A 19,195-nucleotide genomic window follows, 5' to 3' on the forward strand; every position below is an offset into this window, starting at 1 on the left:
GTATATACTGTCCTTTAACACTTAAGTGATGACCATCCACTCATGGGTGACATATGGCTCAGGGGTTAAGGATTCTTATTATAGTTTCATAGGTTCATAGGTAGGTACTAGGCTATCTGCCTGAGGGCATTTATAAGCCTAGCCAGAGTATGTCGGCTTTTGCCGCCCCATTGATTAATTAACTGATCCTCTGTCAAAAAGGGCCAATGAAGTGATCCCAGGGGTGTATTTTCTGTTACCCATCCACTCGTCAAGGTTTCTCTTGAAGAGTGTTAGTGAGGGGCTCTACCTGATGTAATTTGGAAGCCATTCATCAAAACTTATTTCAGTATATACTGTCCTTTAACACTTAAGTGATGACCATCCACTCATGGGTGACATATGGCTCAGGGGTTAAGGATTCTTATTATAGTTTCATAGGTTCATAGGTAGGTACTAGGCTATCTGCCCGAGGGCATTTATAAGCCTAGCCAGAGTATGTCGGCTTTTGCCGCCCCATTGATTAATTAACTGATCCTCTGTCAAAAAGGGCCAATGAAGTGATCCCAGGGGTGTATTTTCTGTTACCCATCCACTCGTCAAGGTTTCTCTTGAAGAGTGTTAGTGAGGGGCTCTACCTGATGTAATTTGGAATTTTGTTCCAAAGCATGGAGAGTCTCTGTGACAGGAATCTATCCCTCCAGCTTGTTCTGTTTATTGTTGTGGCGAGGTTTAGCTCACTAGAGCGTGTGGCTCGCAGTGACTTGGATTTCTTTAGGTGGAGCATGTCCATCAATTCTGAGTTGGACACGGCTTTGTAAGTCAGGCAGAGATCACCTCTGAGTAAGAGATATGCCAATGAGTACAGCCGGAGTTTTTTCAGTTGGGCTGCATAGGACATATGCTTGAGACCAGTAATCCTCTTGGTGAGGTACTTTTGTGGTCTTTCCATCTGTTGGAAGTGTCTTGTGAGGTACATCCCAAATGGGACATTGTGCTCTATGATGGCTCTAATGAGTGACGAGTAGAGGGGCACTATAACCTCTTTATATCTAGATGCGAGCCCTTTAGTAAACAGATGGGCCACATAGATGGATTTCCTAACTATTTTGGCAATATGATTGTCAAAGGAGAGATTACTATCTACCTGGGTCCCCAGATCTCTTATTACCTCTTCTGTATTAAGGGGGGTGCCACCTATGTGGTAATTCATGGGTGTTTTGTTTTTCCCAAATGGAATGACTATGCATTTTTTGGCATTTAGCTTGAGGCCATGACTTTGACACCAGGTGTCCGTCTCAGTAAGGCCCTTTTAGAGGATGTCCGTGTCAGTTGGAGAGTCAATTATGGCTCCCAGTTTGCAGTCATTGGTGAACTTGGTTAGCCATAGTCCTCCTGTGTTTGCCTGTACTTCTGAGAAGTATATGCTGAACACTAGGGGTCCCAGGACCGAGCCTTGCGGGACACCACTTGTGACTGGTTTAGAGTCGGACCTGGAGCCCACTATTCTTGCCGTGTGAGTTCTGTCTGTAAGCCAGTTGGCAACCCATCTCGTGATGTAGGGGTTTATGTTCAGGCTGGTGAGTTTTTCTGTAATACCCGAGTGGGGAATAGTGTTGAAAACCTTGGCGAGGTCAAGGTAGGCTATGTGAACCACCTTTCCCTCGTCTATGACCTTGGTGACTGTCTCAAAGAAGTCAACCAGGTTTAGTAGGCATGATCTGCCCTTAACAAAGCCGAACTGGTTCGGGTCAAGTGTTTGGAGGTTCCCAATGTCTTTGCTAATGAGTTCCATGATGATGCACTCCATAGCCTTGCAGACCAGGCTAGTCAGGATTATGGGGTGATAGTTTCCAGGGTCAGTTGTGGCCCCTCTTTTGTGGAGAGGAATAACCGTTGTTATGCGCCATTCTATGGGCACGTAGCCTGTGGAGAGGCTGAGGATGAACAGCGTGTTTAGGTGGGGGGTTAGTTCGTTCTGTAGTTCGTGCAAGACGCAGCCTGGGACACCATCTGGTCCCATTGATGCTGTGTTTTTGGCTTTTGAAAGGGCTGTTTTCACCTGTGCGTCTGTGATTTTTGGGACACTACACTTTTCCGGTATTGTTGTGGGCCCTTTTGGAGGTGAGAGGGGGATGAAGTTTGCACTGAATCTATCTGCCAGGATGTTGGCAATATCAGTAGGTTCAGAATATTTTGTGCTATTTTGCACTAGTTCAGTGCATATCTGCGAGTTGCCACTTAGATTCTTAACATAGCTAAAGAAGGCTTTGTGGTTATCTTTTGAATCCTTGGCTATTTTTCTTTCAAAGTTAGCCTTGGATGATTTCATGAGGGACCTCCGTTTCTTACTGATACTGATCAGGGATGTCTTTCCTTCTTGGGATTTGCTTTTTTTCTGAACTAGTTTCCTCCTTCTATTGTATAGCCTGTTTATTGCAACGGTCCACCAAACTGGTTTCCTTCTCTTAGAGGAGTGAGTCTTGGTTTTGCTAGGGATGGCATGATCTATGCATCCTTGTAGGTGCTCATAGAGTGCATTTGTAAAGGTTTCTGCATCTTAGGCAGTGTTATCCTTTAGCGTGGGGGCTGTGAAACTTACCAACTCTGTCTTAAGTAGGGTGAAGTTTGCTTTAGAAAAGTTTTTTACTGTGGTTTCCTTAGTTGCGGGTGGTGGTGGGGTGTGGCCATCCAGAGTGATTAGTTTATGGCCTGATCTACTCAGTGACGGGTTGATCTCCGGTGTGGAACACCTGTTGCCCATGTTGGTGATGACCAGGTCCACTATGTTTTCACCTCTGGTAGGGGAGTTTACCAGCTGATCCAGGGCATTTGAGTTGATGAATTCGAGGAAGCACTGGGCCTGGGAATTTGTACTCGAGTAGTTTTCCCAGTGAATGGTAGGGTAATTGAAATCGCCCAATATCAAGGTGTTTGGTAGGACCTTCATGTTTTCCAGTGTCTCCAGAAAAGTGGAGTGGTGGTCCTGGGTCATGGAGGGTGATCTGTAGGAGGCCACAATTTGCATTGCAGATTTGCCCGATGTTAGTTGCACATGGATGATCTCAGAGGTATCATGCTGCGCCACTAACCTGGAGGTGTAGGTATCCTTAATGAATATTATTTATTTTATTTTTATATCTGATTATATTATTTATATATTATATCTGAATATGGATACACTCCCTCCTTTTGTGTTTCGGTCTGTGTTCTGTGGCCGAAACGTGTGGTATGAGTTTGTAGCCCGGTAGTGCTGGGGTGCTCTCTGAAGCCTTGAACCAGGTTTCAGTTACTGCACAGATGTCTATGTTCTCCATACTGAGGAGTGCTTTGAGTGCCTGCATTTTGAAATTTAAACTCCTGGCGTTGAGTAGCATAACCCTCAGTTTTTTGTTAATTGTGCTGTTTACGGAGGTGGGTTTGACTTTTGAGCCTTGCCTAAAAAAGGCACTATGGGGGCAGCAAGAGTCTTGGCCAGTATTTGAAAGCCAAGGGGTGACAGGTGCAAGCCATCTCTTGCGAAGCAACGTAGCTTGTCGAGCATGTCGTCCCAGACTGACAGGAACTGAATCCCCTTTGATTGACACCAGAAGCTTAGCCAATTTTTGAAATTAATCATTTTTTCTTTATACTGAGGTATCATTCTTGGTGAGGGCAGAATGCTACTCAGGGTCAGGGTCATACCAGCCTGGACTACATGATCAGAGAGCTCTTCCATGTCTCTTTTCATGTAGTCCAGGGAGGTATGTTTCAGGTCATTCACACCAACATGAACAATGACAGAGTCATATTTGTACTTGTTCTGGAGTGACCTGAGTGCTTGTGTTATGTGGCGGATTCTGGCTCCCAACAGGCAGCTAACAGTAACCTTCTGCTTGTCCAGCCTAGTGAGTGGGATGTCAGTGTGCCTGACTATAGAGTCACTTATTACTGGTGTGTTAGGTATGTTATTTCGCCTTAAGGGCTGTGATTGTACGGCACACTGATTTTGTGTTTTATGTGTTGTCTGGTTTGTGACGGGAAGTGCAGGTTGTTTGGGTGTCTGCTTTGGAGGTCTCTGATGCTTTTGCAGGTTTTTATTTAGAGCCTCTGAATATGATTTTGTGTATTTATGTATATTGTTTGCCAGTGCTGTATTAGTAGGTCTGTGTGTGGCTGGAGTTGTGGTGCAAGTGTTAACCTTCTCTTGACTGTCTGTTCCAGTCTTGGTGTAGACAGCTTAGCTTCCAGTTTGGTTGTATATGTATTCTGATTCACACATCCAGGGCCTCTGATTTATTTTGGACCTCTGGATTATTTTGGACCTCTGTCTTATTTCAGACCTCTGTCTTATTTTGGATCTCTGGATTATTTCGAACCTCTGGATTATTTCAGACCTCTGGATTATTTCAGACCTCTGGATTATTTCGGACCTCTGGATTATTTTGAACCTCTGGATTATTTCGAACCTCTGGTTTATTTCAGATATCTCTGGATTATTTCAGACCTCTGGCTTATTTCGGACCTCTGGATTATTTTGGACCTCTGGTTTATTTCTGACCTCTGGATTATTTCGGACCTCTGTCAGAGGCTTTGTGGAGTTTGTGTATTCTTCCTGTCTGGAGGATTTTATTGTCACTGTGGTTTCTTTCCATCTTCCAAAAACATGCTTTTTTTGTTGGTTGAATGGGCTACTCTAGCTGTCAACCATGGCAGACAGGTTCATAGCTAGGTACTAGGCTAATGGCCCTAGGGCCTATATAAGCCTAGCCAAAAGGTACCCTGGCTTTCGCCACCCAAGAAAATTATTTTCCTGTGCCTCTGTCGAGCAGAGCCACAGACGTGATCCCCGGGGTGAATTTCCATCTCCCATCCAATCATCAAGATTTTTCTTGAAAAGTGCTAATGAGGAGCTTTGTTTGATATAGACAGGTAGTTTGTTCCAGAGTATGGGAAGTCTCTGGGACAGGAATCTATCCCTCCAGCATGTTTTCTTTATTGTGGTGACAATGTTTAGGTCCCTAGAGCGTGTAGCTCGGAGGGATTGGGATTTCTTTAAGTGGAGCATGTCTAAAAGCTCTGGGTTTGACATAGCTTTGTATGTTAGGCAGAGATTGCCTCTGAGTAGGTGATATGCGACAGAGTAAAGCTGCAGTTTTTTGAGATGGTCTGCATAGGGCATCTGTTTGAGGCCAGTAATCCTCTTTGTGAGGTATTTCTGTGGCCTTTCCAGTTGTTGTAGATGTCTTGTGAGGTACATACCAAAAGGGGCATTGTACTCTATAATGGGTCTAATGAGTGATGAGTAGAGAGGAACAATGACCTGTTTTTTCCTGGATGAGAAATCTTTTGTGATGAGGTGTGCCATGTAGAAGGATTTCCTGACTACTGTGACGATGTGATTATCAAAGGAGAGACTACTGTCCACCTGTGTCCCAAGGTCTCTTATCACACTTTCAGTGTTAAGTAGACTACCGCCTATGTGGTAGTTCATGGGTACAGAGTTTTTACCAAAAGGGATGACAATGCACTTTTTGGCATTGAGCTTGAGGCCATGGCTTTGACACCAGGCATCTGTCTCAGCGAGGTCCTTTTGTAGGATGTCCACATTGTTTGGAGTTTTGATTATGGCTCCTAGTTTGCAGTCATCTGCGAACTTCATTAGCTAAAGACCTTCTGTGTTAGCATGTACTTCAGAGAAGTAGATACCAAACAGGAGAGGACCCAGGACTGAACCCTGTGGTACTCCACTTGTCACTGGTCTGAAGTTGGATTTGGAGTCTGCTACTTTCACAGTGTGGGTTCTGTCAGTGAGCCAGTTGGCAACCCATCTTGTGACATAGGGATTTATACCTAGTTTAATGAGTTTATCTTTAATTCCAGAGTGGGGGTGGTGTTAAAAGCCTTGGCAAGATCTAGATAGGCTGTGTGAACCACCTTACCCTCATCTACGGCTTTGGTAACTGCTTCAAAGAAGTCTATCAGGTTTAGGAGGCATGATCTGCCTTTTATAAACCCAAACTGGGTGGGGTCCTGAGTTTGGAGATTACCAATGTCATTGTTTATAAGTTCCATGATGATACGTTCCATAGCCTTGCAGACCAGGCTTGTTAGGCTAATGGGGCAGTGGTTTCCGTGGTCCGTGGTGGCTCCCCCTTTATGGAATGGGATAACCGTCGCTGTGCACCATTCAGTGGGCACATAGCTTGAGGTGAGGCTATGATTAAACATGGTACTTAGGTGGGGTGCCAGTTCGTTCTGTAGTTCATGTAGAACACAGCCTGGGATGTTGTCAGGTCCCATGGATGCTGTGTTCTTGGCTTTGGATAGTGTGTTTTTTACCTGTGCAGCCATGATTACATGATCTTTGCATTCTTCTGGTATAGATATGGGCCCTTTAGGGGATGATGGGGGGGTAAAGTTAACACTGAACCTATCTGCCAGGATGTTGGCAATATCAGTTGGTTCTGTATATTTAGTGCCATTGTGCTGTAACTCAGAGCAGATCTGAGTGTTGCCATTGATATTCTTGACATAGCTGTAGAATGCTTTGTGATTGTCTTTAGAGTCAGTGGCAATTCTGTTTTCATAACTAGCTTTGGAGGATTTTATGAGGGATCTCAGTTTCTTATTGAGGCTGACCAGGGAGTTTTTCCAATCATGGGATTTTACTCTTTTTTGCAACAGTTTCTTTCTTCGGTTGTAGAGTTTGTTTATAGCAGGGGACCACCAGATTGACTTCCTTTTTTTGGAGGATAGTGTCTTGGTTCTGTTAGGGATTGAATGATACATGCACTTGTGTAAGTGCTTATAAAGTGCATTTGTGTAGGATTCAGCAGTCATACCTCTATTGTCCGTCAGCATGGGTGTTGTGAAGTTTGCCACTTCTGGGGGGTGGGGGAGGGATGTGGATGTCTAGGGTGATTAGCTTGTGGTCGGATCTGACCAATGAGGAATTGACCTCTGGTGTGGAGCACCGGTTGCCCATGTTGGTAATAACCAGGCCTAGGATATTGCTGAATCTGGTGGGGGTGTGGATAAGTTGATCCAAGGCATTGGAATTTATGAATTCCAGAAAATGTTGAGCACAAGAGTTGGTACATGAGTAGTTTTCCCAGTTAATGGTGGGGTAGTTGAAATCACCCATTATTAGGGTGATAGGGTGTACCCTAATATTTTCCAGTGTATCAAGAAATGAGGAGTGGGAATCCAATCCTGGGGCATGGTGGGGGATCTGTAGCAAGCTACAATTTGGATTGTGGTCTTGCCCAGAGTTAGTTGCACTTGGATAATCTTGGATGCATTATGCTGAGCAACTAGCCTGGAGGTGTGGATATCTTTAATGAATATGAACACGCCTCTGCCTTTAGTGTTTTGGTCCAGGTTAGGTGGCCGAAAGATGTAGTATGAATTATAGCCTTTTAATGTAGAGGTACTCTCTGGAGCCTTGAACCAGGTCTCTGTCACTGCACAGATGTTGATGTTCTCCATTTTAAGGAGTGCCTCGAGTGCATGCATTTTGAGGTTTAGACTTCTAGCATTGAGTAGCAATACCCTCAGATTCTTCTTGCTTGTACCTGTTACGGTGGTGAATTTGTCATTTGAACCTTGCCTAAAAAAGGCACTATAGGGGTGGCTAGAGCCTTAGCCTGTATCCGGAATCCCAGGGGGGACAGGTGCAGGCCATCTCTAGCAAAGCATCGTGATTTGTCAGTCATGTCATCCCAGGCAGACAGATACTGGATCCCCGTAGGTAGACAGACAGACAGATATATAATCCCATGTAACTTGTGTAGATATGTGTAAGTATGCATGTGCCTCTCTAGATACATGTATACATGATTTAAGACAGTCAACAGGCATTGAAGGTGATAATGTTTAAACTGAAGCATATTAACAGAGCACAGTTTTATTGACAATAACAGACTTATTCAACTACATGTAACCTTGCAACTCCTAGCTATCTGTGCAATAACAGAAGCAGAAATAACACACAATGTTTTCGGTTACAAGGAAAACACAAAATGGCTATGCTTCTGCAAGTACATTTGAAAAATTATTTTCTTCAGATCACAAAGTGACTTCTTGCCTCACTTTATCCCCATCTACCCCCCATACTGTTTATATACTAACTGTCAGATCGCACAGTAATGGGAAAAAGGAGCTATTTCCTAATTACTACTATGTTAGCATTCACCATTTTAATACTATGTGATCCTGCACCATTTTACTACAAATGTCAGTCAGTTGAATGACGCACCCTGCATTGTAGTTGAGGAAAATACCTTCAGACAAGTGACACACACACGCACACACACACACACACACACACACACACACACACACACACACACACACACACACACACATGCCCACACACATACAAACACACACACACATATATATTTATATGTATTAATATATATATATATATATATATATATATATATATATATATATATATATATATATATATATATATATATATATATAGAGAGAGAGACACACACACACACACACACACACACGCACACACACACACACACACACACACACACACACACACACACACACACACACACACACACACACACACACGTCTGTGGCCAAAAAAAGACTTAATTAAATAAACCATGAATGAATAAGTAAATGGATACATATGTAAATAAATAGAAAAATGAGATTAATTTATAAATTTATTTTTTGTTGTTCATTTTCAAGTAATTCACTTTTTTAACCATAGATTTGCTAGTAACATACAAGGACAAAGCTGCAATGGCATTATCCAGGGCTTTGAGTTCCCATCATTTGGAACTAATTAGTTTCCAGCAGAATATGACAGAAATTCCCGAAATAAAATGTGTGGGTGGTAATTGTTGACTTGAAGCAATAGAAATAAAAAATAACTAAACTGGAAGAGTTTAAAATTCAGCACAGACATAGAGTTTTCTAAACTAGCTGTCACCACTAATATTTGTAATAGTGCTAATAAATGACTCTCACTTTTCAGTGGGTTAATTATTTTTATAATAATATGATGTTGGAAGGTTGTATGACTTGAACATTTGAAGGGAACTCTAGATTCTGAGTGAAGGAAGTGGCTGACACATGCTAAAAATAAATCTGACTTTGTAAATATCTCTTTCCAGGATGACACTGCACTTACATAGTGTACGCATCTGAAGTTATGTTCTCAGGGGAGAGACAACTGACAGAATTTTGCAGCTGAGCCCAGTGTTACGAATATTACGTTGGGGACTTATACAACATGGTCAAACATTGATTGAAAGCAATCCCTGTGCCTGCCTGATTTTTGCTTTCAAATGCAGATGCTTTCGACAGTGCAGAATAGAGTGGAGTGGTTTCTTGACATTTGCATTAAGTATAATCTGTCACTTACTTGCCTTATTGCTTGTTCAACAATCCTCTTCTTTCCATCTGTGCTTACTCTAACTTGTATGTACGTATACCATTATCCCCTTCATCCCATTTCTGAATTTGTGGCGCACTTTTGGTCTCTACTGTATATGAAAAAAAATTAGCTGTGATGCTGCTCACTGCAGTGGATTTCCTGTTTTCTGTGAACATGTGACATAGTGTGTATGTGTGTGTGTGTGTGTGTGTGTGTGTGTGTGTGTGTGTGTGTGTGTGTGTGTGTGTGTGTTTGTTAGACCACAGGTCACGGCTGAAAAATTTAAGAAATTTAAGACAGAGTGGCTCAGGTGAATATATTAAGATTCTTGAAAGCATTGGAGGACAGAAAGCATTGAAAAATTCAGATAACAGATAAATGGTACTTCAAACAAAAGGATGTGTATGTTCTTTGTCTTACCTTGAACGTGTCCCGTTGATAGAGTAATAGGCAGGTGTAGTAGGGTTTGTGGCTCTTATACATAATTAGAACTAATACTTTTAATAGTGGTGATCTGCAAAACTTGAATTTAAATGGTGTATTTAAATGCCTCTAGATACTGTACAAAACACACCATGCACTCTCACATCTGGATGTGCTTCAGTTCTAGCCTCTCGTCAATATGGGAGGAGTTTCACAGATTTCTTTGCTGGAAGAGTGTGTGTGTGTGTGCATATATGTGTGCGTTTGTGTATGTGTGTGCTTGGTGGGTATATAATGACACAAAGACCCTTCATGTTGCTAATGCTCTCAGCTGTCTTCCATCTGAACATACTTTTTGGCTATGTTCCCAAGGCTAGCTTGTAAAGATGAACTGCATGCAGTTTTACCTACAGGGCAGGCAGCTATCCAATGTCTTGCTGCTGCCTGCCGGCAGGCTTGGCACAAATGCCTGTTATACAATTATAACAGCAGCAGGAGTAAAGTGTTCTATTAAAAGTGGTCTGATTGCCGCCTAAGACATTTACAGCAAAACAAAATGTAGGGTTTGAGAAGAGGGTGAGGAGATGTAAGGTTTGAGAAGGGGGTTAGGAGAGGAGCCATAGCTTATCATTCCTTACATGTCACTTACCTGCTTTATTTTTTAATGGGGTGCAATGTATATGGGATACGGTGTCAGATAAGGCTCGAGTATGTAGATCTGAAGCTGGGACAGGTACCACTAAACCCATTACCAGTAACTTAGCACTTAAATGCTTAATGTTGAAGCAGGTTGTTGGAAATGGGGAGTTGGTGCGCCACACAGAATGTAGTACCAGAGCTGCTGAGTGCAAGGTACTACACAACAGATTGAAGCTTCTTTCTCAGACAGTATCTGCCCAGTGAAGCACACTTTTAGAGAAAGATTTAAAATATCCAGATGATAAAAGCAAATGTAGGAATATTTATTTTCTTTATTACCTTTCATATTTTTGACACTAAAATATAAATAAACATTTGCTTAACAAGTGCTGTGGCAGAAGAGCAGGAAATTAAAACATGCTAATGGATTAGTAATCAGGTTGTCTCCAGTCCATGTAATGCTGAGAATTTCCTTTTCTCAGGTAGCTGTTTTATTCAGTGTGTATGTATGTGTGTGTGTGTGTGTGTGTGTGTGTGTGTGTGTGTGTGTGTGTGTGTGTGTGTGTGTGCGCGTGTGTGCGTGTGTGCGTGTGTGTGTGTGTGTGTGTGCGTGCGCGCACATGTATGTCTGTGTATGTGTTTGGAATTTTTGGTTATTTTATTACCTAAGTACATCAGTATGTGTTGGTGAAAACATTTAAAAGGACATCTCCTCCCAGTGTCAAGTTATTGTTATCATCCACTTATAAAGAAAATGTAATTCAGGTAGTGCTCTTTCTGATTTCTGCCTGAAGTTTCAATGAATCGTGCATTATTCCCTTTTAGCATTTGTTGCATCTGTTGTGACATGACATAGGCTGGAAGAGGTGGCTACCTTTCAGACATTTATGATTTTAACCAGTCAAGATTGACAGGTCACTGACTATATTTGCAAGGTCTGCAAAACCCGTATATATAGGTACTGATTTAATTCTATGTATTTTACCAGCTTTGCATGCCAACTAGAAAATATAGCTTTACAAATATATGTAATTATATGTCTGTATCCCATTCAGAAGATCGACTCAGTAGAAAGTCAGTCTTCACAGGGTCGAGACCATATGATCAACTTTTCGAAAAGCTGAATGATAGAAAACAAAGATTTATGTTTTTGCAGGGTTCAAGCACCGCTGAACCCTTCATGTGGGGGAGGCTACACCCCCCACACTCCCTGCTGATTATATATATCAACTTTGAGATTGTACTACAGTGGGGAAAAGGGTAAATTCCCTGATCTACGCTGTCACCTCACAGTAAGACGTCCTGTTCGATTCTCAGCTAGAGCATCTTCTGTGTGGAGACATGCGTGAATGGGCATACCTTCGTTGAAGGTTGTGCGTCAGGGCCGGCAACTCGTCACGTAAAAATCTACTGCCAATCATTAGCAGACTGGAGTTCCGCTCTGGCGACCCCTAACCGGGAAAAGCCAAAAGACACAACAACAACGACAACAACAACAGCAACACTGTTCTGCGATCTCTATTCAAAAACTTCAACATTTTGGAAAGTCAGTCATATGGTCACGACCGTATGAAGTTTGACTTTCTGTTAAGTTGATTTTCAGAACTGGACTCATATACATACACATGTATCTGCAGGCCAAGTAATCTAGTACTGAGGAAATTTAGTTTTCTAGCCTTAAGAGTGGTGCACATGTTTCTTAAGGAAGACCAATGCAAATAAAATAAATAAATAAAGTAAGATAAGAACTAGCACTGTAATATCAACATATTGTTGTTGTTTGTCTTTTGGCTTTTTCCCGGTTAGGGGTCGCCACAGCGGAACTCCGGTCCGCTAATGATTGGCAGTTGTTTTTTTTATGGTGTTGAGTTGCCAGCCCGATGCCCAACCTTCAATGAAGGCACGCCCATTCAACGTATGTCTTTCGAACGTCCACTCGACTGCAGGGAGGACATGCAGACTCCACACAGAAGGCACTCCCAACCCAAGCCGAGAATCGAACGGGAGAACTTCTTGCTGTGAGGCAACAACGCTACTGCTGCACCACCATTGTCGCAACTTCTTATGTAAGATCCATGTCTAAGATGACTTTGCATTCTTATTAAAAATCAGAAAACAAGATTCATGATAGTACTGCTTGTTTAAACCACATTTTATTTAGGTAAAACAAGGGATGAGCACTATCACCCTTGTCAGAGCTTCAGCAGATCTAAGTTATGCATAGGAGTAACAAGTAATGTTTATGTTTCTATTTTCAATATAAAAACTCATGTAAATTACAATGAAGGCTTTAATCCTACAGCTCTTAAACAGATCACAGTCAGTGTGAGTGGAAAAGTGGTACATACATAGTTTGCATCTTTATTGTGACTGGTGCTGTTTACTCCTTATTGAAGTACAAACTCACTATGTTCCTGCCTGTGGATCAGTGTGGCAAGTAAAATGTCAAATAACAACATAAGCATTTAGTCCTACATTTTTGTTACATGAATGTAGTATATAAAAAGACAGATAGCTGTGAAACTGAACTCTGTGTGAAATGCTGTGATGGGAGAACAGAGGAGAGTGATGCTTATCAGAACACAAAAGAATGTCTATTGCTAAGGGCAGAGGTGTACTTAGGGTCTAGCAACTGTGTATGTGTCTAGGAAGCCTTTGAGAAAAGAGTCAAGAGAGAAAATGTCATTAGGGCTAGTAGATAGATAAGCTAAAAGAAAAAAAAGTGTAAAAATGTATGTGTGTGTGTGTGTGTGTGTGTGTGTGTGTGTATGTGTGTGTGTTTGTGTGTGTGAAAATTCTCAGGTAAAGGAAACATAAGAAGGGAAAAGTGAAAGTGTCAAATATGTGTCACACATAAGAACAGAGCTGTGCTAAACCAAAAAATACACATACATAATGTACATATATCTTCATAAAAAATTATGACTGTCCGAGTAATACGTATAGGTAGTTGTGTTAAGTAAATTCATATGTCTCAACTTGTGCTTACCATAAAATTATTATTTTGAAGTGTTTTGCCCATTTTTGTTAATAAAGTGTAGAGCTTCCTCAGATCTCATTATGCTAGGTTGTACATAGGTTCATAGGTTCATAGGTTGGTACTAGGCTATCGGCCGTAGGGGTCTATACAACCCTAGTCATAACAATTCCCTGGATATTTCTTCCCACAATATTTACTTCCCTGGACCCCTGTCTAGCAGGGCGAGCGGGGTGAATTTCCTATCTCCCATCCAATCGTCAAGGTTCCTTTTGAAGAGGGCCAAGGAGGCGCTCTGCTTGACATGTATGGGTAGTCTATTCCAGAGTATGGGGAGTCTCTGGGTCAGGAACCTATCCCTCCAGCTTGTTTTGTTCATTGTGATGACAAGGTTTAGATCCCTGGAGCGTGTGGCTCTGAGGGATTGGGAATTTCTTTAAGTGGAGCATGTCCAACAGTTCAGGGTTTGACATGGCTTCGTATGTTAAGCAGAGATTGCCTCTGAGTTGACGATATGCCACAGAGTATAGTAAAAGAGATGCAATGGAAGTAAAAGTAAAAAGTAAAAATCAAAAATCTAACCTAAACTTTATATAAATAATAATATATACAATAAAACATCTTGTACTAAACATACAAAAATGAAAATTAAACTCAAGCTTAGACATGAACTGCTATGGCTATATTAAAAATACTTGTGTTATTGTGTTTTAGTAAACGTTGCTATGTTCCAGTTTCTTTAACTTGAGAATGCTCTTAATGAAGCGTGTCCAACTGAGTTCAGGCTTCCAACAAGATTTAAATCAAATCTGCCATCTGAGTTCTTTTTTCTACTAGCTTTGAATTCAGATTGCTTTTAATGGGTCCGAACTGAATATACATACATTAAAGCATAACTTCTCCTTAAATGTGCTAAATATTGATTGACAAATAATCAAAACCAAATAGTTCAAACAAAAAAATATTGATACACAAAGGATCAAAGAAATGTTAAAAAACCCACATCCCCTGCTAATTATTTACACAACGACTCTGAGATCACACTACAGTGGGGAAAGGGCATATTTCCCTATTCCAACTGTACCACAATCACATTGTAAAAAAGCTGGTAATTTTCATCCATCTGATTTTCAATCAGCTGTACTGGCTGTTTTACTTGTCGAAGAAAAGCTCTGTAATATACATATATGTGTATATATATATATATATATATTATATATATATATATATATATTATATATATATATATATATATATTATATATATATATATATATATATATGGATCTACTACTATTCACTGAAAGCACATTTTACTAAAACACATTTGACTGTGCACAATTCACTGAAAGCTCAATACACTGAAAACACAATTCAGTGAAGCACATTTCACTGAAAGTTATATATGGCCTTTTCCCCACTGTAGTGCGACCCTGGAGTTAGTATATATAGTAAGGGGAGATGTGGGGGGCACCACCCCCCACATTGGGGGGTGTGGGGGCAGTAGCCCCCCACATATTTTAAGTATATATTATTTTCAGAGAACAGTAATATATTGCAATTGCAAGTATCCATGTACATAGTTCAAAATATTTAAAATATATGGGGGGCTACACCCCCCCTTACTATATATACTAACTCCAGGGATGCACTACAGTGGGGAAAAGGCCAAATATAACTTTCAGTGAAATGTGTTTCAGTGAATTGTGTTTTCAGTGAAAATTGCACACTAATTTGATTTTCAGTGAAATGCTTTCAGTGAATAGTAGTAGACCCATATATATATATATATATATTAATGTTTTGATTGGTGGAGACTTCTTTTAAAAGCTAGCTTGTGGAAATATTATTTAGATCTGAAGAAGGGTCTTTGGGACCCAAAAGCGCTTATCTACAGCTGTATTTTATTGGTTTTAAGAATAAAGAGTGCTTTTGAGACACAGATTGTCTTTTATAGTCCTGACCGAGACAACCATGTTGCTTTTATTCTTCATTATTCCTATTTTACTACACAGTACTTCAGTGGGAGTCCTTGTGTATGTATGTATATATATATATATATATATATATATATATATATATATATATATATATATATATATATATATATATATATATATATAAGTAAAATCCAATAGCAGATAATCAGCAACTGAAGACTTGTAGAAACCAGTATCAAAGTAACTTCCAAGTGAAAGTTTAATGAAACAAATAGGACAAAACGTAAGCGCTTTCACGGACACAGTTCCGCTTCCTCAGACGTTAACATTTCAAAGCACTTGCTAAGCTATATATAGTATTGACAATAAAACATCAATTGAATAATTAACCATTAAAAATTAATTATGCTTAATTCAAACAAATTATTACACAACTGCTATTTGCAGTGCTAAGAACAACAATAAAATGTTCTCATAGAGAATAAGAGCATTGTAAAAACAAATAGGTGTTCCCATTTGCAGTTTAAAATCATACATAAGACACTTTGCCTAAGCACTATTACAATTGCTGTGGCTATTACTATAATGAACAAATCAATCTCCTTGTACTAATGTATACCATAAAAACTGAGGTCTACCTGCAAAATAAACTACAACTATTACAGATTTACAACTAAAAAACTGTAGCTTAAACTAAAAAATAATGAAAATATATACTAATACAGTGCCTAAGAAAAAGTGGGTGTGGGTTGGTAGTACACATAACTAACACGGGGAACAGAGCATATTATCTAAGGGGTCTACCCTGTAGAATGGGCTTAAGTGGAACATTTTCATTTAAACCACTTCCACGATGTGCACCTAGTCTCAAGATCCATTTAACTTCCGCTGACTCAGTTAAATTGACTACATCACCCAACCTAGCATTTTCTGAAACCATATGTAGAATTTGAAATAAGAAAATATGTGTGGAATTAGTATTCATTACATGTTTGGCAATAGCATTGTATGTTTCATTTCTCCGTATACAGTAATAGTGATCACGTATTCTCTCTTTTAAAGAGCGATTAGTCTTGCCAATGTAATAGCAAAAGCAAACTTGGCACTGTGCAACATATACTAGGTTCTTCGAAACACAGGAGCCAGAACATTTGATGTTCCATAGTACACCTGTGTCTGGGTGTCTAAAGAATCTAGATTCATTGATGTACTGACACTGTAAACACTGATTGCATTTCTTAGTGCCAAGCTGCCAAATGGGACACTTTTCTAACTGTGTAGAGTCAGTGTAGCAAATCTTTTGTTGCAGTGTTTGGCAGTTCTTGAATACAAAACGCGGACAATTTCCTATTAGGAGTTTAGTTTTAGTATCCGAGGTTAAAATATTCCAGTTGTCAGTAATCATATTCCTGATCTTGTTAATATTACTACAATATGGAAGAGTAATAGGAACATTCAAACTCATCCTATCTCTATGGGCTGGTCGATTAACATCACTTGTACCAAAATATGGTCTTGCCCTATTAGCCCTAAGATAAGGCATTTGTGTATATACCTGATTAATTTCACCCTGATGATAGCCTCTACTTAAAAATCCCCCTTGCAGCTTTGCCATTTCTTTCTTGTAAACAGTATCATCACAACACAAACGTGATGTTCTCATGGCTTGCCCCTTAATGATGTTAGTGAAGCAAGCCGGGTTGTGCATACTCTGTCTGTGCAAATATGAGGGTTGATAACAAGCTTTCCTGAACAACTTGGTCTTAACAACATCATCTTCTACATAAACATTAACATCTAAAAAATCAATGCTGGATCTAGAATATGTACCCGAAAATTTCAAAAACTGACTGGTAGAATTCAAGTAACCAAAAAAGTCTTGACCCACAAAATTAACATCATCAATCATAATAAACAAATCATCCACGAAGCGTCTAAAAAATTTCATGGATGGATAAGAGGCAAGGTATTGTTGCTCCCAAGCAACCATGACCAGGTTGGCATAGCTATTGGCACAGCTAGTGCCCATAGCTATGCCCCTGGCCTGCTTGTAATACTTGTTTTCAAACAAAAACACATTGTTGTCCAGAACAAGCTCTAAAAGAAAGCATAAAAACTCTGCTTTAGCTTGGGGTAAAAAATTGTTTCTAGTTATCAGATTAAATACCATCTCAATTCCGACGGAGTTGGGAATACACGTGAAAAGAGATTCCACGTCCGCTGTCACGAATATAAGGGAATTCTGATAACCATATTCAATGGAAAATTGGTATAGTGCTCGCAAAAAATCCTCAGTATCTTTAAGGACATATGTGAATTGTCCTAATATCTGCTTCAATTCAAAATCTAAATATATGGAGATGGGTTCTGTGACCCATCCAGCACTAGCTACGATGGGTCTAAAAGATGGTAACTGGGGGTTCTTGTGAATTTTTGGCAACCCATGTAATCTGGGTACTATGGGATGGGGCACAGAAAAATAATCAAATAAATATTGGCTCATACTGTCAATACTAAAACAATCATGTAATGCAGACTGAATTTGTAAAATAATATTTTTAACAGTAGATAAGTCAATTAATGAATAGGCGTCACTTGTCAGCATGGTGAGCATAGCTCTATTATAGAATGTCCTGTCCAAAACAACCACCGGTCCCCCTTTGTCGGCCGGCCTGACAACAATGTCGATGTTATTCTTGATACTTTCAAGGGCTGCACGCTCTTCAGTTGTTAAGTTAGTTACATTGTCCGGACCAAAAAAGGAACTGTCATTGTAAATGTCATTGTCCATAGCATTGAGAAAAACTTCCAGATGCGGTGGTAAACATGGTGTAAAATTACTCCGTTTTTTAAAAACAGTCTTATGTGTCTCCACCTGGTTACCCAAAGATAATTTAAGGGCAACCTCTCGAACAAAGAGTCTTAAAGCTATTAAAACTTCACTTTGATCTATATTAGTTGAGGGAATGAACTTTAAACCCTTATTAAGCAGACTAAATTCTGCTGCTGACAAAGTGTGTTTAGAAATATTCCACACTAATTTGCCCACATTTTCTTTATTGTTTGTACCTGGTAATTGGATGGTGCCTCCTTCCGTTTCGCTCCTCTGGAGACCTCTATTTCTGTAGATTTCTTCCTCGCTGGTTTGAATGGCAAAGGAAAAGCCAAAGAGTCACCATTGTGTGGATTGTCAGCAATTAACTTCCTTCTAACATCCATATTGGACCTCAACGCATCCCCTGGTACATCCGTTGCAGTAGTGGAGGGTATAGGAGCTTCCAGTGGAGTAGAATAAGTGGAGGCAGCCTGGGGTGGTGACTGTGCTACTGTCTCATGCTGAAATATATCATGTCGCAATTCTCCTGATTGCACTTGTGGCGTCTCTTCAGACCTTCCAATTCCTTCCATGTGCTGGCGTTTCGTATTCACGTCATGCATACTGCCCAGAGGAGCGAAACGGAAGGAGGCACCATCCAATTACCAGGTACAAACAATAAAGAAAATGTGGGCAAATTAGTGTGGAATATTTCCAAACACACTTTGTCAGCAGCAGAATTTTCATTCAACTCTAATCAAAGAAAAGGATCTTTGAGAGGTCCATTTGTAGCCAACTGTTTTAAGCATTACATGTTTCATCTGTTCGGACTGGTGCAGTTCCTGCATGACATCTTATCGAATAACATGTGTGAGGCAGCGACATTTTTAAGAGCTTCACCATGCTACAGTGATTATTGACATCTACTGAAAATATTTTACAATTCAGTCTGACATGAAGATGACTATGATATATTTGAACGCCCTTATATCGTTGCAAACCCATGTACCATCTTGATCATGTAGAACCATA

General features: G+C 40.2%; 1 protein-coding gene across 1 annotated transcript in view; it reads left to right on the forward strand.

Moving 5' to 3' along the window:
• LOC122800351 (septin-5-like) overlaps window positions 1-19,195 on the forward strand; it is a 664,512-nt gene that overhangs the window by 251,519 nt on the left and 393,798 nt on the right. The gene's annotated exons all lie outside the window — the stretch shown is intronic.

Source organism: Protopterus annectens, chromosome 4.part0, assembly GCF_019279795.1.
Source record: "Protopterus annectens isolate FY-2018-M chromosome 4.part0, PAN1.0, whole genome shotgun sequence".
Classification (NCBI taxonomy): Eukaryota; Metazoa; Chordata; order Ceratodontiformes; family Protopteridae; genus Protopterus; species Protopterus annectens.